Genomic DNA, 12,279 nt, shown 5'->3' on the forward strand with positions numbered 1-12,279 from the left:
AGGGCCTGAGACCCATGACAAGCCACTTTCAGACAGCTCACTTTCATATCTAGAACACATTTAAATTTGAGCTCTTTGATTTGTTTGTGACTTTCTCCACCATCACTTACTTTAATTCTTTTAGCCTTTACCTCTGTCCACAGTTTGATTTTTCCCACTCTCTAGAACCTTTAGAGAACAATCCTTAAGTCCTCAATTCCATTTCATTTAATACCCTACATTTGTTATTATCATCCATTTACTTCATTTAACTCTAAAACATTTAGAGAAGCAGTTTTCCTAAAGAGAGTTATGCTATACAATCATGCCTATCTCACAAAGAACTTATCTTTTTTATTTAAAAAAACCCCAACCTATAATAAAAAAGTACAAAATCTTTAAATTGCAACTTGAATATGAACATGATAATGTCTCAATTGATTATTCAGCAACTGTTGTCCTGTATATAACATCTAACATTTTTTCCACAGAAAAAAAAATGCATTACTTACAGTACAGTCAAAAGGATCCTGTTGTATTCACCAGATCTGCACAGGTCCTTCCTCAGTTGTTTATGCCGCTGAACACAAAGCAGGGTATCCTCTAGTAAAGGTTAAGATCATCTAAGGGCTATGACTCACACATTATAATTTTAGAGATTAGGTAGTGCAAACAATGTTGAAACTAGTTTTACTGGACACCTAACTTTGCTGAATATATGTTTCACACGTGACTTTTTATTATTCATGGCTATCTGATTGCCCTGGTTATATTCAAACCATTTTTCCTCAAACTGAACCTACAGTTTCTTAATATCAAACATTCATACCCATCTCAGTTGCTCAAATCTACCATTTTACGAACAAGACAGTCACCAGAAATAGTTAACTTCAGAGAAATACCTTGATCATAATTTCCAGTGACTATAGCATTGCTACCACTAATACAGGAAGACAAGGCTTGATGCGCTGGGACAATCTGAATTTTTGTGACCTGCCCTGCCACCCCTTGCATATCCATGCCTGGGCTCAATTGTCTCCAGATGGAGCCAGTGATGGTTCTAGTAGGTGCAGGGCTTAAAACACTGTTTTGCCACGTTAGCAAATGCTGTTGTAAATGTGCCTGACTACCCACTCCCACGGGGGGAATCCACTGGCAGCCAGAGCTGTGTTAGTGACTCCTGGGCCACTTGCATGGCCCTGCGCCCAGGAAGAAGGAATGTTGCTGGGATGCCATTGCATGCAGTTGATCCCGGTTACAAGCATGGCCTGGGGAGAGGGGGCGGAAGCCTAGGAACATGGGTGTTATATAGAGCAACTCTTTAGACAAGCTTACTATCTTGTGATCTGGGATGTGGGGAGCAGGCCCCTCTGATCATGTGCCAAGTTCAGCTGGGTCAGATCAGACAGCCTGGTATCCTGCACCCAGCTCTACTCACTACAATAAACTCCTGCAACTGCTGGGGCAAGCTCATAGACATAGAATGACAGAAGCATTGAGAAATGAACCCTGGAGACCACATAGTCCAACCCCTTACTCAAGGCCGTGATCAGCCACAGCAAGTCACTCAGGATGGTGCCCAGCTGGGTTTTTACTTCCTCCTGTGATGGAGACACCACAATCTCTTTGGGCAACTTGTTTCAGTGTTTGAGGATACTGACACTAAACAGGTGTTCTCTAAATTTAAATGGAATTTCTTGTATTTTAATTTGTGCTTGTTGTCCCTTTCCTGTCACTAGGTGCAACTGAGAAGAAGCTATCTCTTTCGTTGCTCCTATGAAAAAACAGATATTTTTACACACTGGCAAGATGTCCACAGGCCTTTTCTTCTCCAGGCCAAACAGTTCCAGCTCGCTCAGCTCTCCTCATATGATGATGCTGCAACCCCTCAGTCACCTTTGTGGCACTTTACTGGAGTGATTCCAGTATGCCCACGTCCTCCTTGCACTGGGTAGCCCAGCACTGGATGCAGCACACCAGATGCATACAACAGGGATGAGTAGAGAGGAAGGATCACTTGCCTTGACCTGCTGGCAATGCTCTCCTTAATGCAGCTCAAGATGTTGTTGTTGGCTAGATCTCCTGAAAGAGCTTGCTGCTGGCTCATGGTTAACTTGGTGTCCACCAGGAGCCCCAGGCTCCCAAGCACAGCATCTCATGTCTCCGTTTCTAAAACTAGGATTATATTTTCTCTCATTTTCCCTTCAAAATGCAAGCATTTTTTGGGAGGGACCAACCCTTATTATACACAAAATAGATGAAATGCTGATGTCAATGCTGTTTCAAAGCATGACTGAAACACTAACCACAATAACTCAGCAACATTTTCTGGGAGTCAAAGATGGAACCAGTGAAAGTTGTTGATGATTATGACCTATCAAGCAACTCAACAGATTGCAAAGAAAACTTCTTAAAGAAGTTGCTTATGAACTAAAGCTTGAGAAGTAGAAGGCTTTGGAGCAGCATACTGGACTGACATGTAATGTGTCCTTCAGTCATAGCACTCGTCTGAAAGAGTGTTTGAGATACTATTTTCACTGCTTCTTGTATAAGTAAGAGCCAAGAATCTCACTTAGAGCTAACTTTTAATATTCACCTGCAATTTTCATGGTATATAAAAACCAATTTATGATGAAGGAAGGAAGGAAGCCCAATTAAATACAGACGCCATGCTAATGACAAGGTGACAGATGAATGACTAAGCTAAATTTGAACACACCTAGACCACACCTCAGGACACTTGCAGGAGAAAGCCTGCTACCGAACATGGAAAAGCCTTCCCCGCGACTGGAAAGAAAGCAGAGAAAATCAATACAGGATCAGTTTATATGAATGACGTGAGTCTCTGGACACTAGTATTAAAGAAAGTCCAAATTTGTCTTTCTTGTCTTTCCAGTATCAAGCCATGAAAGGAAGGTAGAGAAAAAGGTAACAGCTCCTGACCCAACTGCATAATTTCTGTATTTGATGAAAAAGCTTCAGCAACTATAAACAAACATTTATATCCTAACTATAAGCAGAATACTGATTCACAATTAATTCATCCAATTCACTTTTGAAGATTGGGATATTCCAGAGTAATGTTGCATGTGTTGAAGATACGATATGGATAGCAAACAGGAAGTTCCCTCACCTACCCTGAGGAGTTTTCTAAAAGTTCCCATGGCTCTTAACACAGCTAGCACTGAATTGTCCATACGTACTCAAGCCCCAGCTGGTAAAATTTGGTGTAAATACATCCACTTTGAGCAAAGAGGTTTATTTATGCAAGGTCCCTCTCTTTATTATATCCAGTAACCACTGGTGGTGTGATTAGGGAATTCTACTGCATAAACAAGGCCCCAAGAGCCTCTCCTTAGCCTGTGCTAAACCACAGATACCAGGTGTGTATATACCTTCAAAGAGGTGGAAGAATCTCTTAATTTGTTGTCCCATTGAAACTAAAGCACTTCCTCATAACCATAATTAAAAAGGGAGGCAACTAGGACTGGAAAACAAATTTATATTAGGTTGTACTTTTCTGGAGCTGGCAATACTTTCTCCTGAAAATATAATAGGGGAGAGTGTAGAGCCTATGTGATATGTAAGGTGTGATCCATGTGACTTAGGACACCTGTTTCCCTACAATAACAAAAATATGGCCTTTTATAAATGGTTCAGATCTGAAGAATTTCTCAAAAATAATTGCTTAGTAAGTAGAGCACTGTTAGACATTACCTACAGAGATAGAAAGCACTGCAAGACATCTCTGTTTAGTTATGGGACTTTTCACAATCCCTTTGAAAGTCCCAGGACTTCCTACCAGTAATCTGTTACACTACACAACAAACAGGTTGAAGAATTCACCAGTCAATGACTGGGATAGGTTGGAGTGGGCTGGCGGCTCCAGAAAGCACACAGCTGTATGGTTTCTAGTCCCAAAACTATCAGAAGAATTTCTCCACCTGGGAGCATCACCTTGACAGCCTCATTTGGGCTGGAATCTCACCAGGATGCAGTGCTCGAGTCCAACAGAATAGATTTGCCTATATTAAGATCCCTTAGAAAAATTATACAAAAACAAAACCCAAACAATTGACAAACACACACACAGACACACACCCCCCCCCTAAAGGCTGAAGTGTTCTCTTCCTTCAGTGTCTCATTTTTGTTTCCAAAGTTTTTTCTCTGTTTCTCAATCCTCTCTCTCATCACTCAGTGGAATAGACAGCAGCCCATGCATCTTATGTCCCCAGCATCTCGGTCAGTGATTCCCTTAACTTTCAAGCTCCTTCTTCTCCAGAGCTCCTAGATTCAAAGTCACACTTTGCCTACATTCACTTTTCAAGGACTTGTGCTACTCACAAGCAAATAAACTCGTTTTACTCTTCAACATTTCCTAGATACACTTAGTGTATGAAATGCACATCTGTATGTAAAGACATACAACTCTTGTGACACCACTACAAGCTTTTCTCAAATTAGGTCACTAGTCTCAAACCCAGCAGTGTTTTGTCAGAAATTAGAACACCTTTCCGGAAAAGGGCAGAAGTGGCTGTGGCTTGGCAGCTCCTCTCCCTCCTTCCCAGCTCCCCGCCTCTCTTTCCCTGGAGAGGAGTTAAGGAAGGATCCCACCCAACTTCTCCTGACATCCCTTCTTCTGCAGAGGGTTCAACAGAGACATACAGTATCCCTGAGTCTTCTGCCCCTTTTGGCTGTTCTTGATTTCCCAGCCAGAATGGCACCAGGAAAGGAGGCAGGAAGAGTAAGGAAGAAATGTTAGACAGGACAGGCCTCCTCTGTACAATACCTCTCCTGTTGAGTCAGAAACCAAATCTCACTCCCTCACACATGGTCCCCCCCTGAAATTCAGTGTCCTTCCAGTCCTCTCTTCTCATGACCCTTTAAATCACTCACACAGTGCCACAAGCCCTCCAAGCTCCAGTCAGCACCTCCTCAAATGACTCAGTGCTGAGTCCCATGGGCTCCGCTGACGCCTTTTCCCCTCAATTCCAGTATCTCCTTTAGCCTCAGTGTTACACAAAGAGGAGAGGGAGAGGTGAAGACAGTAAGTAGGTAGCAGTTTGCCTCAAGAAAGCTGCACAACCATCACATTGCAGAACTGGTATTTGTTTACTGTTCATGGCTTCTCCTCAAAGGGAATTGTTTCTCCCATGAAATTAGCTCCCTTCCTCCTCAGCACATCCTTCAGTTAAATGTGACTTTCCTGCTACAAAAAAACCCCTCCTTTCCTTCTCTTCCCAAGCAGTCTGTGAATCACTGTCCCACACTTCATATCTTTTGCAATTTTAACAACTAGCCCTTGCAAATTTTCTTTGATCTGCCTTCAGTGAAATTTCTGCTGAGAAAATCTGCATAACACTGTTTTCCTCTTAGCTTCAACCATCTCATTGTCCCGAAACACTAACACCTTGATAGCAGAAACCAAGGTTAGTTAGTGTCTTTCTACTGTCAGTCCTTGTCACCAGCTCTTGACATTTTAAATAAATGAGGAAGCAAAAACACTACAGAGAAGACAACCTCCCTATATTCAAAATGAGATTCACAGCTAAGCACAAGGAGAAGATTCTCACTATTAAATAAACTATACATAGACAACCAGCCCAAGAATATCTCAATTCCTTTCTTCTACTTCCTCTCTCCAGGTTTGACTTCCCTTCTGAAGAGCCTTCTCAAAAAAAAAACCAAACTGAGGAACTGAGCATCCCGCACAGATAGTCAGGCTAGTATCGGTGCTAACCTAGATACTCTTCCATGATGCTAGAAACATGCACTTGAAAAAAACCCGGTGCTTACTCAGGCACCAGACACTAGCACATTTTTCACCGATTAATCTCAAGGCGCTTCATATCATCAGAGAAACATCAACAGCAGTTCTGTAGAAAACACGCAGACAGCAGCTTACTCTGTCAGCACAAACGACAGGAAGGAGGATGGAAGTTGTCATAAGAGATCTTTTTTTCTCTGGATAAGATCAAGTTCTGATGTTTTTGGTTAAATGCTGATTTACCTGAATACTGTCGAGTACTGATTTTCTAAATTTTAGGGAAACAGGTGGAAGAATTTAGTTACCAACTATTGCTCATTTGGTGTATTTGAAGTTGTTTGATCTGTTAGCACTTCTCATGGGGACAGGGAGGAACATGACAGATTAACCTAAACTGCTGCACAATGCTTTCTCAAACTACTTCTGCTAGACGTGCAGTGAGGCCTCAGAGATTACGAACTGAGGAAGGCAAGTAAGAGTCTGTGTCTCAGAAAGCAAGAAGTACTGTTCTCCATGTAGGGATGAAACATGGAAAGGGGACTTTTCACTGTGGGATCAAAGGGAAAATAACACTAAGCAAAGAGCTGTGAGAAAGCAGGGCTGAAAAGCAAACTTTTCCATTTGGGAAGCTAGCCCTAGAGATTGCTGTGCTGTGCAATGGATTGTTTGGTGGTCCCAGAACTGAAAGCAAGACAGCTGAGGCAGTGACATGATGCTGAAACTGTGTAGGCCTCCAGACATCAGGCTAATTCTGCTGATGTGGCTGTACTTCTGTTCAGATGTGACAGCTGAGCTCTGCCCAGCATGTTGCTTGCCATATACTCACGCCAGCTTATTCAGAACAAACTTAGGTGTCCAGCATGGCAGCACATCATGCAAATTGAACACAAACACCCACTGTCTCAACCAAAAAATCTTTCTGAATGCAGTTCAACAGACAGAAAAGCTCAGAGAGAGCCTTCTGAATGAGCTGAGAATCAGCCCGAGGTATCAGTTCCCACATTGCCCTAAGGGAAGTTGTGTGGTCCAGAATTAACCTGGTAGACAGTACCTCACACGCCCTGTTTCAGACATGCGTGAGAATCTAGAGTACCACCAAAATGGGAATGCCAATCTGAAAGGCACATCCTATATCAGAGTGCCACACTGCATGACTCTGCTGTTTCTGATACCTGGCCTCATGCATCCAGGACTCCCTTAGATCTCTCTGCAAACAGCTGCCTTGCACAGGGTGGACATACTCTGGAAAGCAGGCAAATGTGTCAAGCCTAGCTCGTGCTGCTCCCTGTGACAACCAGCCCAAGGCAATACAGATGTTACAATATGAAAAAAAGAGCAAAAATATAATTTATTATACAACTTTGCCAGAATTTACAAACTACAGCAGTTGTACAGCATACTAAAGGTCTTGTCCTTTCTGACTACTAATTCAAGTTTCCACAGAAGCACTAAGCAACATTGCACCAGGAGATGAATTACTGATAATTAGAAAACAGAAAGGTCATTGATTATTGTCAATTGGATCCTGGTGCACAGATCCATGCAATGCTTAAAACTCTGAAATTACAACTAAAGAAAAACTTTGGGTAGTGGAAATCACACAAGTGAAATTCAAAGTTTGCAGCAACAAGCTGATGCACACTGAGGAAATGTGTGAATTAGAGGTATGGATAAATAAATGGAGGGGAAAAATGTGTACTCCTTCCTGAAAGCAGTCTGTAAAAATGTGTTAAACCCTTCCTCTCCAGTCTTCAGGAAATGAACTCACTGGACAAGGAAATAAGAAAAAATAACTGAGAAAAACATCATCCTTGAGCAAAGCAGTGCCTGGAATGCAGATTAGATCTGAGAGGTGACCTCTCAATGAGACATACTTTGAACTTAAATGAACATATTAACAGGGCACACTTCACGCTTCAACAAGGAGCAACTTCTTCCCTTCTGGAAAGTTGCAAGTGAAGATTTATTCACACTGGCTGGAAAAATTGTGCCTTTTTTTCCAAATGATTGTTTTAACTCCTGCAAAATAGCCTTAGGGTAAAATACTACAGCTGCACATATGATTCTTCTACTGGTCCATTGCACCAACCCATTGTTCAGGAGACACACTGTTGCCAGCTACACTATTGCAACTATTTGCAGTTGTATTCAGAAGGCTAAACTCCATTGCCTCAACTCTGACAGGCTAAAAGTGTTAAATTCTGATCTGGACTTTGCACTGTTTAGCAACAAGCAAACAAACAAGCTAAATAGGATCTGTCATGTCCAGATATTTAATTTAGCAAAAAACAAATAACAAATGTCTTTATTATCTTTGAGCTACAGCCAAGGGAACTGTAGGCCTGCACAACTCTGAAGAAATTAATTATTTGGGAAGCTGAGTGTGTCCATTACTTCATTATCATGATGAAAATTACACTTACAAAAGAAATTAATGATCATAATGAGCACATGTTCAGTGGTCTGTGGAGATCATCACCCAAGGAAAGACATATATGCTGAGGATTAAAAAACATCTCCAAATTCTGAAAGGCAGACAAAGGACATAGGATTTGCTGCTCTTCCTGAAAAGGCTTCTGTTAGGCAATGTTGACAACAGCCCAAAGAAAATGAGCTCTAGGACAATAAACAATGGGAAACAATAGAAATGCTATTGGAAGAGGGAGCTACATGTCCAGAGGGCAAAGGACCTCAGAGATGTACTGAACTTGCTTAGTCAGGTAACTAGTAAACTGGTTCTGGGTGACTGGAACTGTTTGCAACTTTATTGCATGGCTGGTATGTCTGAGGTGGGAAGAAAAGGTCTAGTGATGAAAATTGTACCTGTAATGGTTTAACCCAGTGGACACAGGTAATGTGGGGTATATCACTGAAGGAGCAGTGTGGGTTACAACTGTGGCACTAAATGAAAAGGGAATTGCCTTCATCTTAATTGCCACATGACACTCACTAGATGATGTATGTCCCAAATGATTCCAATCAACTGTTCCACAAATGCTTTTTTCTTGGCAGCAATCTATGAAAATCTTCAAAAGCTAAATATGCTTTTAAACATGTTTAGAAGTAGAGAGATTGTAACCTCATCAACACTGGGCATGGGAAAACTGACTTGGGACATTCCATAGAGACGTGATGACAGATCAGCAACTCAGTCCAGCTCTGTGCTTTCCACTCCACTGCTGGAAGGAGAATTCAGTATCCTTATTCTGGGCATATCCATTGCTCCACAAACAACATGCCCCTTTTCTGACCCTGCATACATAGGCACCACCTTGTCATACTGGGCACCTTTCTCTGTCACTTTCTCTATCTGCCAACCACCTGCCTGAGCAGCCCAGTGAGTGAACTCTCTGATGGCATGGCATTTAGGACAAACCCTCTCTCCACAGAAAAGGTTTACACATGTGGATACCAGAAATGTGAGTTTGCTAGGAAAAATTGCAAGGGGAGAGACAAACCTTCTAGAGAAAGAAAACAAAAATAAAATCAAGTAACTTTGTTTTCTTCAGGTCATAACAAGACCGAAACTTCCCACAGACACGTGTCCCTTCTACCTCTTCAATCAATGTACAAGCCAGCCATTGAAGAATGTGTATAATATAGATCTATGTATGTGTATATTTTAAAAGTTGCTTAATAATGGGTTGTGGCATGAAAGGAAAGAAAAAAGCAACAGTTGCTCAAGAGCTGTTAAGTGAAGAGACACTGCAACAGCTACTACAGCAGGATGATATTTGGCAACTGCAGGAGAGAAAAAAATGCCAAGGGACTCACAGTTTGGATGTGTCTGGTGGTGGCTGCTGCTTCCTGGAGAGGGCATCATCCAAGCAAGCTAATGGCAACAGGACCCCTCCTCCCTGATTCAGTAGGGTCTGGATCAGGTCGCTGCTGCATCACCTGCCGCACCCCACCAGCCTTCCCAACCTTCTGCAGGGCAAAGTGCCCACTCACAAATGGTTCACACAATGGCAAAATGATGCTGAGTCTTTACATTTCACCTCAGCTGTCCATAGCCTGGTGCACTACCTCTGAATTCCTGCAAGATTGCAGCAGCCTACTTTTGTTGCTGAAGGACCAAAGATGGGGCCTTATCTAAGCTCAACTGAAATCAGCAGAGAAAACCAACTGTTACTGCTTTTTCAAGGGAATCCAGTTTCAATCTCTTGGGGTTTCCCTCACCTATCACAAGCTCTGTTTACAATTTTGACCACTGCAACAGTTTCCTGAACCTATGGGAATTAGAACAGGTTATTGCAAGATTAGCAAGGCAGGGAGTTTGTAGGCTCCAGATACTCCCTGAGAAGTCCCTGTATGTATACTCAAATATTGCATTAAAAATGCAGTAATCTACTTTTCTTTCATGTAGGAGCAGGTTATCTTGCATTTACTAGAGGGTAGCAGTGGTCACTTAAGCAAATATCTACAGGACAGTGTCCAGCAAGGTGGCTCTCATACTCCAGTGCAAACAATAGAACACAGAAAGAAAGCAGACAGCAGATCTTGCTTTTGTTGTGAGATCAGTTCTAGGATTACTGGCTTAGTTTGTATCAGCTCCTTGAGAAAATGGGCTGTATATTACACATAAAAATGTATGGCAGTACCATTTTTCACATCAAGTCATGATTACTTCAAATTTCTAAACAACTCCAAGCATTAAAAAACACATTTTGTTCTTTACTCCTGCCAGTTTTAAGGTACTTATCCAATGGGTTTGGAAGCTTAATGGGATTCCCTTCATAGCTCCTTTAAAAACATCATTCCAGCTTTTGCACTTTCCTAAAAGCAAAGCTGTGCTGGCCAAAGTACACAACCTCCAGATAGAGCAACCATTGTCAGCAGTCCCTGCAGGCTGGCTGAACATGATAAATGCTGATGGGAAGGCATAAGGTAATATTTTCAGAAATGCCATAATGTTTTCAGAGCCTATGTCCCATTTCCAAAAGTGAATGAAGTTCTAAGAAGTCAGATTTTCAAAGGTATTTAGTATACAAAGAAATCTGAGTTTTCATCAGCTTATATGCAGGCTTGTAACTAATCTGAGCAGTCTAGAAGCAAAGAGCAGTTATTTTTATGTGCATAAACATTTTCAAAAATCCATTCCTCAACATCTGTAGCACAAATGCTTTAAAGAATTGGATTCTCGAATATTAAAATATTTTCATTGAGATTTTTCTGTATTATTCAGAAGTAAAGGAGAGCAAAGAAATAAAAAGATAAAGGAAATCTGAAATTAAAAATGCAATGCTAATAATTAGATACTCACAGATAATTGGGTTTAATAATTAAACTGTAGATACAGATATTTCAGCACTAACAGCTATAGGTATGGATTTCGTTTCTTTTACTATGTTACATAATTTCTGCTCTCCTGCTCGATGAGCCAAGCAACATTGGGCAAGTGGTATAAACACATTTTAAGTGAAAACAAAGTGGAAACACTGAAAAGGTGAGTGGCAGCAAGTTAGAGTGAATAACAGAAAAATAAGGAAACATTTAGAAGGAGGGGAGACAAAGAGAAGACATGGGGCTTTTGAAAATGAGGTTAAACGTTAGCCACACTTCGTACAGTCAATTTTATATATGTACAAAATAACAGCGAACTGTTCATAGTCCTGTTACATTCTTTTAAAAAATATGATGCAAAACTTTGTAAAGGAGATAAAAATAAAAGATCAGCCTCTTTTTTTAGAGGCAGAAGTCCCTCCAAATCTCATTAACGTATGAAGTAGCATATCTAACTACGTTCTTTGTCTTCTCGCAGTAACTGAATAAATCAATGTCTCTAACTTACATGTAGAAAAACATTTCAGTAAAAAGTCAGCATAAAATACTATTTGGTTAAAATCTCTTCCTACAATATTCCTGGTGGACACTTCACCCTACAAAGCAGTTTCACGGTAACAAATACGCTACACGACACTACACACAAATACAAATACACTTTGCCTCTTACTAAGACCATACAGAGTACTGGGTTGTAAGTGATACCCTTCTAAGCTCCCTTTCTGTTTGTGTACAACCTTTTGCTATGGCAAATGTATACCACACAAACAAGTTGCTCAGAGATAAAACATTGTGAAATGACAGTACATTGGCAGCACTGCTTGGATGCCCGTGTAATCTTTCCCCTACTGAGTGTAATGTGCACCTCAGTGAACGGGTGGCAAAGACCTTACATGTACCATAAAGAGAAGCTGTTGGGTGGGGTAGGTAACATGCTGTAAATCCACACCCCAGCTTGCCCCATGGTAATTTGTCCATGAAGGTATTGCTCAGGTTACCTGGAGATGGATATTCTTTCCCTCTTCAAAGAAAACAAGGAAACTGTTCCTGATGAGAGAGAAAATAAAATATTTATAGAAAGTGCAAAATACTTCACTGTTGCAAATAACTGAAAAGTTCAAAGCCATATGTGGAAGTTTAGCTCTAAGCAGAGAATTATTTGAAACAAGGTACTACCTTCTGTTCTGGTAAAACTGAAACCTGATTTTAAATTCTTTTAATAGAAACATCCAGCCTGGTTTTCAATAGTA

Source organism: Falco biarmicus, chromosome 7 (assembly GCF_023638135.1).
Source record: "Falco biarmicus isolate bFalBia1 chromosome 7, bFalBia1.pri, whole genome shotgun sequence".
NCBI classification, from domain to species: Eukaryota; Metazoa; Chordata; class Aves; order Falconiformes; family Falconidae; genus Falco; species Falco biarmicus.